Source organism: Ovis canadensis, chromosome X (genome assembly GCF_042477335.2).
Source record: "Ovis canadensis isolate MfBH-ARS-UI-01 breed Bighorn chromosome X, ARS-UI_OviCan_v2, whole genome shotgun sequence".
NCBI lineage: Eukaryota > Metazoa > Chordata > Mammalia > Artiodactyla > Bovidae > Ovis > Ovis canadensis.
Window position 1 is genome coordinate 41383788 of NC_091727.1, and position 14202 is coordinate 41397989.

Below are 14202 nucleotides of genomic sequence, written 5' to 3' on the forward strand. Positions count from 1 at the left end.
AAGCCCATGTGTGTATGACCATGCGTTAAAATGTGTGCTTAGCGGGGAGGATCCTGAGAGATGATATGGGGTGGGAGGTGGGAAGGGGGTTCAGGATTGGGAACTCATGTACACCCGTGATGGATTCATGTCAATGTATGGCAAAACCAATACAGTATTGTAAAGCAAAATAAAATTAAAATTAAAATTTAAAAAAATGTGTGCTTAGCTTTTACAATGATAATTTTATTCTAAAACTGGTTCCTTCTCTTTTATTTTTTCTCTTTACACTTTACGTTTTTCTCTTCTCTCTTCCAATTTACCCTTATTCTTTTATATTATGAAACTGTTGTAAGTTAACAGAAGGTTCCAGTCCTGTGGCTGATATATGAGCTTATTTTGCCACCTTAAAATTTATCAATATAATATAAAAAGTATATTCAGGGAAAATTAGGTTGTTCTTGGCTTCAAAAGTTGGCTATGTAAAGTAGATAATAAAAAAATGATTAAGGCTATACACAGTATAGGGGATTCCCTGGTAGTCCAGTGGTTAGGACTCTGTACTTTCACTGCTGAGGGCACAGATTCAATCCCTGGTCAGGGAACTAAGATCCTGCAAGCCATGCAGTGTGGCCAAAAAAAAAAAAAAAGCTATACAGAGTATAATAATTACCTAAAATCAAATATGTGTACAAGAAAATGTTTTTTCTGATGATGGATTTGTCCATTACTTAAGGAAATCATTAGTTTGTTAAAATAGTAATTTCAATGTCATATGTATTTTATTTAATATACTAACACTAATTATATCTTAAAATTAAAGTCATTAATTTTATTATCTATTTATATTGCTAGATATTTATATCCAAACACATTCATATAAAAGTACATTATGGAATGATGTCACTGAAAATTAGGGAGTAGGGAGCTCCAGGACTGTGTCCCTCCACAGAAGCAACCAATGAGCTGGCAAGAACAATCATTATCAACTTTTGCACAACTCTAGAATTTGGTCAAAAACACAACAACCAAAGAAAGACCTGGTGAAGACAAAATCTGCTGTATTGAAGAAAGAAAGCACAGTGGCATTTTAAACTGCCCACTTACAATCCCCCCTATCCCAGACTGGCAGCAGCCACAAGGATAGCAGTCCACAGCCCTGGCATACATTGCCAGTGCCTCAGGGAGCAATACGGAGTTGATTCTCAAATACTTGTGGTTGTGGGTTTAGACTTGCCTGGCAGCTCCCTAAAGGACCTGCACAAGACTTACCTTTGTTTTGCTCAACTGGGAGCATTCCCAGGCCTGGAGCAGCTTCCCAAACAGCTTTTACCAAAAGCATTTCAGGGCCCAAGTATTGGCAGTAGCAGCCCGGGACAAGAAACAGACCATAAAGCCTGGGAAGGAAGAGATTGGGAAAGGAGGTACACGAGAAAATAAGGACTTTTAAAAGCTCCTTCATATACTTGGGAATCAAGGAGGCCACATGCACGCCCAGGGATAGATGCATGCTCAAAAAAAAAAAAACAAAACCAAAAACCCTAAAAAGATCCTTAACTCTCACCTCTGGCTTGCCTTTAGGCTCTGTGCAAGCAGGATGTGAAGGCTAAGCAGAGTTGCAAAGGGCTTGGCTAAGCATTGAAGGAGTACCCTGACACTGAGCCAATTTGCAAAGACTAGGAGAAAGGGGATTTTTTTTTTCCTTCTCTCTTCCTCCTCCTTCTTCTCCTCTTTTTCTCCTCTCTAGGTCCTTAAGGAATCTGTCAAAACATTATCTGACCACAAAGCTAACAGAGCAGACGTAGGTGGCCACGTATGACAACACAGAATTTACAAAAATAGTTTAGAAAAGTCACTAAGCAAGCAAACAACTAAATAGATCAATGGAATAGAGTTGAGAGTTCAGAAATGAATTTGTATATCTATGGCCAATTGATTTTTTATGAGTGCTGAGACCATTCAATGGGGGAAAGAATTGTCTCTCCAGTAAATGGAGCTGATATCCACACGCAATTGATTCAATGGGGGAAAGAATAGTGTGTCCAGTAAATGGAGCTAGATATCCACACGCAAAAGACTTAAATTGTTAAGAGGTACAAACTACTATGTATAAAATAAATAAGCTACAAAGATATACAGTACAACACAGGCAATATCACCAATATTTTATGGTAACTACAAATGGAATATAACCTTTAAAAACTGTGAATCACTATGTTGTATTTGTTGTTGTTCAGTCGCTAAGTCATGTTTAATGCTTTTGCCTGAGACTTACATAGTATGGTACATCAAATATTCCTCAATTAAAATAAAGATGAAATTGGACACTTTCCTTATACCACATACCAAAATTAACTCAAAAATGGATCAAAGACATAAACTATAAAACTCTTAGAACAAAACATAATAATAAAACTTCATGATCTTAGATTTGGCAATGGATCCTTAGACTTGACATGAAAAGCATAAGCAATAAAAAAAGTAGATAAATCGAACTTCATAAAAATAAGAAACTTCTGTGCATCAAAGGAAGCTATCAAGAAGTTGAAAATATATACAACTAACAGATGGGAGAAAATATTTGTGAATCATAAATCTCACAGGTATCTAGTATTCAGAATATATATACAACTCAACAAAAAACAAACAACAATTTTTAATATGTGCAAAGAATTTGAAAAGACATTTCTCTAAAGAATATATACAGGTGGCCAATAAGCACAAGACACTCAATATCATTAATCATTAGGGAAATTTAAGTCAAACTATTTTAAAGTGTACAATTCACAATGAGATGCCATTCACTCCTAGCAAGATGGCTGTTACTAAAACAGGATATAACAAGCATTGGTGAGGACATGGAGAGTGGGAATGTAAAATAGTGCACTACTGTGGAAAACAGTTCAGTTGGTCTTGCAAAGTTAAATGTATAATTAGCATATTAGCATATTGTTAGCATATTAATAATTCTATGTATATACTCAAAAACATTGAAAATGGGTATACAAAGAAATATTTGTATACAAATGTTCATAGCAGCACTGTTTCCAGTAGCTGAAAGACAGGAACAACCCAAATGTCTATCAAGGAACTTCTCTGGCCATCCAGCGGTTAGGACTCAGTGCTTCCACTGCAAGGGACACTGGTTTGATCCCTGGTTATTAAGGTTATTATCTATTACTGTGGTTTTAAAATGTATAACTGTATCTTGGTTTTTAAAATTATGACTTACATTAATGTCTTCTGTTTCCTGACAGTTGTTGATTTTGTCTTTCCCTTATCAGACCCTAAATAATCAAGCTGTTAAGATGTCTTTTGTGCCTGAACTATCTTTGTATTTCCTGGAATAGCCTCATAAAGATTTGCTTCTTCGCCTCATAAAAAAGAAAGATAATAGACATAGGTTTGTTTCAGCATTCTCCACATTTAAGTGAGTAATTCAAATTATTGTGAAAACTCTTTTGTTTCCCAAAGTTAAGATTGTGGGGGAGAAAGACGTGGAGGAAGCTAACACGTGAAAAAAGTTCAGTCTTCTTAGATCACTTATGTACAAGTTAAATAGAGTAGATATATTACAGTGTGTACGTTTCAGGTTAAAGCAAATATCCTCATGTTCTAACACACAGACTTACACAGTAGTTGTCTACAAAGTTGAGTTTCTTCCTAGATTTCAATACCTTTGTTGATCGGGGACCATCCTGGTCAACTCTCAGATATAAATCAAAAACTACTGGAAGTTTGTCATTGTTCCTACGATCCATAATGTGTTCTTACTCCCAGGGTAGTTTTGACTATATCCTTACAAATTAATTATGTTAAATCCCAGAAGAGGATGGGGCTTCCTAGGTAGCACTAGTGGTAAAGACCCTGCCTGCCAACACAGGAAACTCAAGAGACGTGGGTTCGATTCTTGGGTCGGAAAGATCTCCTGGAGGAGGGCATGGCAACCCACTCCAGTATTCTTGCCTGGAGAATCCCCTGGACAGAGGAGCCTGGCGGGCTACAGTCCATAGGGTCACGAAGAGGGGGACACGACTAAAGCAACTTACCACACAATGGTAGAAAGCAAAGAGGAAGTAAACAGCTGTTCTCTTGCAGTCTGCTAGTGCTAGTGTTGATTAATATATAACACATTAGCCAGAAGTGTTCAGTCATATTACCAAGGCAGATATAATCTGACTAATTTTTAAACCTGTATTTGTTTAAAAGATATCACCAGGATTTTTTTAAGTCTCTCTTTTTAAAATTTATTTTCGGTCGCACTGGGTCTTTGTCGCTGGTGCAGTCTTTTTCTAGTAGCGGCAAGCAGGGCTACTCTGTTTCGGTCTGTGGGCTTCTCATTGCCTTGGCTTCTCCCATTGTGGAGCACAGGCTCTAGGGCAAAGGGGCTTCAGTAGTTGAGGCTCAAGGGCTTAGATGCCCCAGGGGATATGGAATCTTTCTGGACCAGGGATCAAACCCATGTTCCCTGCTTGGGCAGGCAGTCTCCTATCCACCAGGGAAGTCCACCAAGGATGATTTTTGGGCATGTCCTACCTGCCTGTGCCATAATCCTGTGGAAACAGTTAAGGTGGGATAGATCCTATAGCCAAAGCCTCAAGCCTCTTTTAAATAGTTCCAAATAGATTTACTTGGGATGTAACTATGTTTGGCCATTATGTATCTATTTTTGAGACTCATCAGAGGTTATCAAAAGGCCACAACTTGAACAACAACAAAAAGGTTACTTGATTTAGTTCTTTTCTACTTGGAAAAATCTTGATGTTCTCTCTAGCAATGGTGACATTCACTTCTCTAGAACTGTTACCAAGCATCTTTGGGAGATATTACATCTTACTCAAAATCTGCACTGACCATATCACCTTCAGTCTTATATTCAACAGATGTGAGAAGAGTTTTTCCTATCTCCTCTAAAACAGTGGTTCTCAACCAGGGGCTAGCCCCACCCCCAGGGACAGTTGGCAATGTCTGCAGACATTTGTGTTTGTCACAACTGGGGGCAGGGTGCTACTGGCATTGAGCGGGTAGAAGTCAGGGATGCTGCTCAGCATCCTACAGTGCACAGAACAGCCCCCACCACCACCACGCCAACAGCAGAGTTATGAGCCCAAAATGTCAATAGTGCTAAGGTTGAGAAACCTTGCTCTAAAACAAAGTCTTGAAGTCCATATGTATACGGAAGGCTGATCCATTTTGCTGTACAGCAGAAACTAACACAACATTGTAAAGCAACTATACTCCAATAAAAATTAATTTTAAAAATAAAACAAAGTCTTTACAATTTAAAACCCAGAGACTTTGACTTCTGAAAAAAGACATCCCTCCAACTTTGATGAGGACATTACCAGGTACTCTTAACTAACAGCAGGGCTTCCCAGGTGGCACTACTGGTAAAGAGCCCGCCTGCCAATGCAGAAGAAACTAGAGATGCAAGTTCAATCCCTGGATTCCCTGGAGAAGGGAATGGCCACCCACTCCAGTATTCTTGCCTGGAGAATCCCACGGACAGAGGAGCCTGGCGGGCTACAGTCCATGGGGCCGCAAAGAGTCAAACATGACTGAAGCACCTTAGCACACAACTAACACAACAGTAATACTCCAAGACATTGATCCTTGGACTCATGTCTCTCAAAGAGATATAAGCCACTCTTAAATGACTGGAAGACTGTATTGGCAGGAGACCTCAAACTAAAGATTCTTCTAAATCCTGCAGAAACAGATGCCAGCATGAAGTAGACAGCTTTCACCCAACATCCATAGCACAAGATCGGCTTTTTTCCCCTTCTTTGCCAGATTGAGATTATTGACTTCTTTAACTGTAATATCCATAGAGCCTACTCTTTTTTTTTTTGGCCATGCCACATGGCATGCAGGACCTTAGTTACCCAACCAGGGATTGAACCTGTATGCCCTGCGATGAGTCTTAACCACTGGACCGTCAGGGAAGTCCCTATAGGGCCAATTCTTAATGTTGCTCTTTGAAACCTTACTTACTCCTCGGTAGAGCTCCTACACCTGGCTACAGTTTGCTCATGATTTGGCTAAAAACATACAATTAAACTAGCTGTTGAGTATGTACTCTATTTCCAACTTCCCTTGGTACAGATTTCTTGTGATAAACCAATTGGTTTCCTAGGTAATTGAACTCAACACTAAGTGACTATAGGTGGCAAAGACATTTCCTTTAAAAATGAGATAACTTAGCTAATACTCCCATCTCTAGCTCTGTCGACTCCAGATTGGGATAAGATCTGTTGTCTTAATTTAATTTGGATACCTTCTAACTTACAGGTATTCTTTAAATTCTGATGATAAAACCTTCTCTTAGTATCTACCTGTGTGTGTTACAGCATTCAAATGTGTGATCTTCAGAGTCTTAAATGCTACCATTCAGATACTGTCACAGAAATTGACTCACCAATTCATCTTACAACGGAAGAAGTGAAAAGGACTGACCAATACAACTGCCCCAAAAGCCTTCCAATCAATGGAACTCAGACAGTGGTGCTGACTTGGATTTCACAACATAATGTCCTATGGATTGAATGTCATAGTCCTTGAACAAAAGAAGGAAGGGTAAAAGTCAAATTTAGTTCAGAAAGAGAAAGTAGGAATCTGCCCAGTCATTCATTAGGCTTGAGTAATACACAAAGTCAATTGCACAGTTCACTGGAAATAATATTTCTCTCAAGAACATGTTGCAGATAGAAAATATCACAGTAACCATGCTGTTTGGGTGACTACTGCTGCCATACTCACTGAGAAATTTTGTTCTCTAAAATCATGGACTGTCAGAAACTTTGCCGTTTGAAATTGTATCTTCAGGAATAAAACATCGCACTCTTGCCTGGAGAATCTAAGTCACTTTGACCTAGACAAGCAGCTAAAATTTCCATCCTAGATGAATAGCTTCAGATAGGGGTCCTGGTTTCAATATTCCACTTATATGTTAATCCAAGGGTCCACTTCGCAGCATAGAGCTGATATTCAGCCTTTTACACACAGTCTTGCTTGGAACCTCCAAAACACTGCTTCATTTAAATGTCACCTAAATGCCACCCTGGGCTTCCTAGGTGGCTCACTGGGTAAAGAATCCACCTGCAATGCAGGAGATGTAGGAGACTTGAGTTCATTCCGTGGGTTGGGAAGAACCCCTGGAGGAGGGCATAGCAACTCACCCCAGTAGTCTTTCCTGGAGAATCCCATGGACAGAGGAGCCTGGCGGGCTACAGTCCATGGGGTCACAAAGAGTCAGACACAACCGAAACTACTGAGCATGCATGGATGTAAATGCCACCCTTCCCCCAGATTCCATAAAGACTGTCACTTTTCCTTCATTTGATGAGATGCCCCATGGTTCCTCTTGTGTGATCTCCCTTATTACAGTGATTCAATGAACCTGATTTGTTACACTACAAACACGTCTTTGGTAATCTGATTGGCCTAACACAGGGTAAACCTCCTACTTCCACAGATGCCAAAATGGTAGACAATGAGAGGTGATAAATCAGAATAAAGCATTTTATTACTGCCTAGAAAACAAGAGGAGCATCAGCATAGTGGTACCAGTTCCTATGCCTCCAAGTCTCATTAGGCAATGAGCTAGGCTACACATATAGTGGATTAGGCTGCAATCCAGGGCCAAGGGCTCAGTACATTCTGTGGCAAGCATCAGACAAGCCATCTCCCCTTTCTGCAGAGCAGTCATGTTTCGGTCTCCTTGACCAACTTAATACATGACTCTCTATGGAAACCATTCAGTATCCAGGGATGGTCAGGCCTTAGTGTGGAGGCACACTTAGCAAGGCCATTCTTGAGACCCATGCTAGACTATGTCTTCCTAAACCAGTGTAAAGATTTGTACAGAATTCATTTTTTGCTTCAAAACAATTTAGCCCATTATTTCTAGACATTTCTGAAAGATAGAATGAGCCAAAGTGGGAAGGAAACTCCCACTTCTAAGCTAAAAGCAAAGTTTAGAGGGAAAACAATGCTCCTGAAGATCATGTGAATACAACTTTGGTTTTTCTTTGATATTTATGAAAATTACTGCCAAAATTACTTCTTCCAAATGTTACCAAAAGATTGCTCAATTAGGTACTACAGAGAGATTGGTAGCAGTAGAGCAACATATTCACTAAACCAAGGATTCAAAATAAGATTGTCAAGTATCACGAGGTAGTCCATTCTTCAGTAATCTCATTTATATATGTTTTCTTTATTTTTCAGAGGTTTTTTATTTTTTGCCAGCTCAGACACCCAGCAATGTATTTGTTATATTGAAACTTAGACTATGTTGAATCCAAACTATTTGACTTTGAGGACCACCAAGATACAAACATATCACATGGATGAATCTATACCTTGAAAGCTCATATCTGGGTAAGCATTTATCATCCCCTGGAATCACTGTATAACAATTTTCCAGTGCAGGAAAAAGTTACATTATGTTGCCTTATATTTGGAAGCAAAATAACATTTCTGTCATGCTGAATTTCCTATCAGTCAGTTATTTCCTCTTTATGGATATTGCACTCAATTATTCTAATGTTATAGGTCATTATTTAATGTCAACGCATTTCTCTTTGACAACAGAACACTTTTCTAGATAGAACAAAAAACAGATTTAAGAGACCATGCAAAAACTTGTATCCATGAACACTAAAACCATCTGTTTCCGCTATGTAATTTTCACAGCCCATTTGCAGACTTTCCCATTTGTAGAATGACCTTAGCCAAACACTAGATCAGCTTTCAAAATCACTAGGACTGTGGGCACTGATTTGAGAAAAATAGAATAAGTGCAACTCTGCCTGAGTAAAAACTAGCTATACTTAATTTTTTTTAAATTCTCAAAGCCCCCATATCTCCTGTTGTATCAGCTAGAAATGATTTTGGTTACAAGAACAGACAATGTGGCTAGCAGTGGACAGGAGTTCATTTTTCTTGCATAACAAGGTGACTGGAGACTTGTGGTTGCTGAGAATTAGTTGAGCGTATCAACTGTACCAGGATCCTTTGCTCCTTAACTTCATGGTCCCAACATGGTTGCTACAACTCCAGACATGGCATGAAGCAGAGAAAATAATGGTTCTGGGATATTTGTCCTTTTCATTATATAAAGCAAAGTTCTCCCAGAAGCCCTCTGACAGATTACTGTTTCTAGTTCAATAGTCAGAAACGGTAAAGCATGGCCACTACTGGCCGTGAGGGAGACTGGGAAACCAAGGCTTTTTGTAGCCTCTAGAATGGAGATCAGGAGAGAGCCAGTGCAGGTAGGAACAGACATTGGGTTAGCCTGTCAACACATATGAAACACATTATAACTTCTGTGCTGTCCCATTCTACTCACTGGGACACAGGGTAGCAAAATGAAAGAAAAATCAAAGTAGTTCTGTCTCCCTGGACTTCATAATCTCATTTCACTTATTTTGCTAGAGCACAGACCAAAGCCACTGTTCAAGCTTTACTTACTAATATTTCCTTTAAGGTACTGTCTGACCTGACCCAGTTTAGCTTCCTGCCTGCATGCATTTGCTCATGCTGTTAGCTCAGCCTGAAGGGAGCTCTTCCCCTGTCTACATATTAAACATTTCATTTCTTCTTCACCGCCTGGCTCAAATATTCTTTCTCCCATGAAGTGTTCCCTAATCTCCCAACTGGTAATTCCCAAGATACATTACTGCTGCTGCTGCTAAGTCGCTTCAGTCATGTCCGACTCTGTGCGACCCCACGGGCTGCAGCCTACCAGGCTCCTCCGTCCATGGGATTTTCCAGGCAAGAGAACTGGAGTGGGTTGCCATTGCCTTCTTCCAAGATACATTAGTATTAATTTATCTGTGAGTTCCCAAGATACATTAGTATTGTCTAAACAAGAGCTTGAGTGTTTTACATAGGATATCTCAATCTTCATACGTTTACATAGGCTATCTCAACCCAATGAAATAGGTACTATTGTTATTTCCATCCTATGGTTGTGAAACCAAAGTTCAGATTAAGTAATTGGATTAAGAGCACAAAGCATGTAAGAGCTACTAGAGTGATGATTCAACCCCAGTTTCATCTGATGCTCAAATCCATTCTCTTCACAGTATGTCATAGCATTTTCTCTCCATAGCCACTGGCTGCAAGAGGATAAACTAAGATAGGGACAGCATCTTGCTGCTGCTGCTAAGTCACTTCAGTCGTGTCTGACTCTTTGTGACCCCATAGACAGCAGCCCACCAGGCTCCCCTGTACCTGGGATTCTCCAGGCAAGAACACTTGAGTGGGTTGCTATTTCCTTCTCCAATGTATGAAAGTGAAAAGGGAAAGTGAAGTTGCTCAGTCGTGTCCGACTCTCAACGACCCCATGGACTGCAGCCCACCAGGCTCCCCTGTCCATGGGATTTTCCAGGCAAGAGTACTGGAGTGGGGTGCCATTGCCTTTTCCAGGACAGCATCTTATTCACCTCTAATTAGCCTTCCCTCCCATACTCACCCACTGCCCTGGAATTCAGAGGTGTTCACAAAGTTATTGAATAAGTAAAGCTGAAGCCGCTGTCAAATTGGTGGCAAAACAGTACATTAGATTAGAAATCAGTCTGGGTTCACATCCTGACTTACTTGAGTAAGTTATCTACCCTATACCACAATTTCCTCACCAGTAAAATAAGAATAATGACCCACTTCTCTGTCTTCATTAGGTTTAAATGAAGTACTTTAATGGAAAAAAAATGTGTGCACTTGATGTGATCTAGCATTCTCAAGACTAATATCTTTCTTGAGCTCTTACAATATTTCATTTATTATTTCTTCACTCCCTCCCTTCTATCTCTGTTTTATCCATGTGGAATCATTACCACGTGCACCTTTAAACTTGTGGATCTATCATCCATGTCTCTTGGACTATCTCTTATACTTTTCATTTCATCGCCTCTGGGCACTCTAGTCTGGGAAAATCTCTTGGTTCAATTTCATCTGTGTTTAAGCCTGAAATTAAGCCAGTATACACCATTTAGGGCATTCTGTTCTGAGTCTTACTGGTTGGGTGAATATTCGGATTGTGTGATACCTATTCCATACTAGTGAACAAATAGTTTTATTATCATTCTTAGGTATGTTTGTTATTCTCTTTAGCCTATCTCTTGAGCTTTTATTTCAATGATCATAAATTTCATTTCTAAAAGCTCTCATTATCTTTTCCCTCATGCACATTTCTCTAGAATATCTCTGGGGATATTACACTTAATTTTAAAGTCTTCTTTGATTTGCTATGTTAACTGCTTCTTCCACTTGGGGAGTTCACTTTCTTTTGTATCTGTTCTTGGTTTTGTGCTTGTATTTCTTTGAAGTATTTTGTTATTCCACCTATGGATTTCTGTTCCATGTAACGAATCTGCCATTGCTAGTAATGAGGGGTTCTAAATAGGTTTCAACTATCTGAATTAATCTGTAACATCATACTTTCAGTACTAAGACATAGAAGTATTTTTGCATGGACCTTGTTCTGGCTATGTAATTACCAGCCATATGGGAGTGGGGCCTCCTTTATGAACAGGTCATGCTACATGGGAAGCTTTGAGGGGGAGGGAGTCTTTTTGAAAAATCAAAATCCTAGGGATATGCCTCTTCTGGGTTTGAAGTCCAAATTTATACTACCTACATGGTTTGGTGGGCTTCCCAGGTGGCGCTAGTGGTAAAGAACCCACCTGCCAATGTAGGAAACGTAGAGATGCAGATTCGATCCCTGGGTCGGGAAGATTCCCTGGAGCAGGAAATGGCAATCCACTCCAGTATTCTTGCCTGGAGAATCCCATGGACAGAGGAGACTGGTGGGCTACAGTCCACAGGGTCACACAGAGTCACAACGACTGAGCGACTAAGCATGAGTGAACATGGTTTGATAATCCCAAACTATAAAACAAACATTAAGAATTGCTCTCGGTCTAGGGAGACCTCCTCAAGAACTTGACGTGCCACTTATTAGTTTGCTGCCTCTCGGCTCGAAATCTGCCTTTCTTGGCCCTGCTTTGTGAAACTGGACCTTGTAAAACATTTCTTCTTTGCCAGAGAGTGTAATGTCAGGCTCTGTCAAGTGAGGGTGCTGGAGGAACAGCGTAAAACCCAGCAGAGGCCAGCACTCCTCTTTCCGGTCTGGTGTGTTTTTCTTTCCTGAATCTATGGTGCAACTGTCAGTGGTGTGCAGAAGACGCAGTGGTGCTCACCATTTAGCAATTTTCACCAGAATCCCAGCAAGTGGCATCCTTGTCAACAGGGTACAGGAGACCCAGTGGCATGCACCCCCAGTGAGCTTCCCTGGCACCCAAAAAGACAGCTATCTGCTCTCCAGCCCCAGCTCACTAGCAACCTGGCTTTCCAGGTGTGGACCAGCTCCGACCTGTTGCAACTCAGAGGATTTTCCCACCATCCAATGGGCTGCACCCTTTCTGATGAGGTCTGAGTCTCAGCCTAGGGGTGGGGAAAGGGCAGCGCTCTTTTAAGCTTTTTCCATCCTTGTATCCTTTCCCTCAACTTTCTTCAGAGTTCTCTTTTACCTGTTTAGTAATCACCTTTAACTTGTTAGTAATTTTTTGTATTAATTATCTTCAAGTTACTGGTGTGGTTTATGTCTCCTCACTGGATGCTAATTGATATGCCTGGCAAAAGTAAATGCGAAGAACCCCAGCTGCATTGGATATACACAGAAAGAAAAAAAAACACCCCACCACTGTTGAGCTTATAATAAAAAAATTATAAAGCTTTATAAGGAAATAATCCGTCATAAGTAGAAACCAGCAAACATAGTAAGCAGAAGGACTAGAGGTCCCAAACCAGAGATAATGGAATAAAATTTGAAAGAAAACATAAGATTGGTATATTTTAGATAACTAGAAATCTAAAAGAAGGATCAGAACACTAAGAACAAGACTCTATGAAAAAAGAACAGATAGATTAGGAAAAATAACCAGAGACATATAAAGATTAAAAAAATACAGGCACTGAAAACAATTTCATGGATGAATTAAAAAGCAAATTAAACACAGATAAAAAGAATAAATGAACTACATAACAGATTTAAGGAGATGTTTCACAATTTTGTGATACAGTAACCCAAAGATGGAAGATATTTTCAAAAGTTGAAGAGACCTGGAAGATAAAATGTGTAAGAACTAGAGTGGTGTTTATACTATGCAACCTTTTGAGTAAGAAAAGAGGAAAACAAAACTATGCGTTCATATTTTATTGTTTTAATAAAAAAAGCTCAAAGGGTGGGCTTCCCTGGTGGCTCAATGGTAAAATATCCGCCTGCAAAAGCAGGAGACACAGGTTCAAAACCTGTTCCAGGAAGATCCCACATTCCGTGGGCCAACTAAGCCGGTGTGCCACAACTACTGAGCCTGTGCTGAAGAGCCCAGGAGGCTCAATTACTGAGCCCTTGCACCACAACTACTGAAGCCTGCTTGCCCTAGAGCCCATGTTCCACAACAAGAGAAGCCATCACAATGAGAAGCCCGTGCCACACCAGCAGAGAGAAGCAGGTGCAGCAATGAAGACCCAGTACAGCCAAAAATAAATAAAAACAATTATTTAAAAAAAAACTCAAAGGGTGCACCAAAAATGATAAAAAGGAGTACATCTGTATGAATGTGGTTGTGGTAACAATAGATGTGTGCGAGGGTGGGACTGAGGCTTTTATTATTGCATACATAATATTTTTTACCCTCAAGCTAACATCTCACTTTATTCTTTTCCAGTTTCATTGAGACATAACAGACATACAGCACTCTATAAGCTTATACTCAACAGCATAATGGTTTGACATTGTGAAATGATGGCCGCCAAAAGTTTAGTGAACATTCACCATCTCATATAAATATAAAAAGAGAAAAAAAATGTTTTTTTTCCCCTTGTGATGAGAACTCTTAGGACCTACTCTCTTAACTTTCAAATATACAGGAGAGCAGTGTTAAATATAGTTATCATGCTGTATATTACACCCCTAGTACTCATATATACATTTTATATTGGCGTAATTTACAAACCATGTGTGTTACTCCAGATCCTCTGAGAAGAAAAAGCCAAGATGGAATAGGATTTGCAAGAGATTGATTGGAGGAAAAGGGGAGGAAGCCCAGAAGGTAGGAAAGAATTTTCAGACCACATTAACAAAAAGGGAGGCTAGTGCAGACAGATTTTTAGACTGCAGTACAATTCTAAGAAAGGTTCAGCCAGGCTGATGAG

The 14202-nt window shown here is 39.8% G+C and overlaps 1 non-coding gene across 1 annotated transcript; it reads left to right on the forward strand.

Annotated features, from left to right (window-relative positions):
- Nucleotides 1-511: 511 nt before the first annotated feature.
- TRNAE-UUC (transfer RNA glutamic acid (anticodon UUC)) lies at nt 512-584 on the forward strand. Its single transcript has one exon. It is a non-coding gene; the product is annotated as a tRNA-Glu (tRNA).
- The last annotated feature ends 13618 nt before the right edge of the window (nt 585-14202 follow it).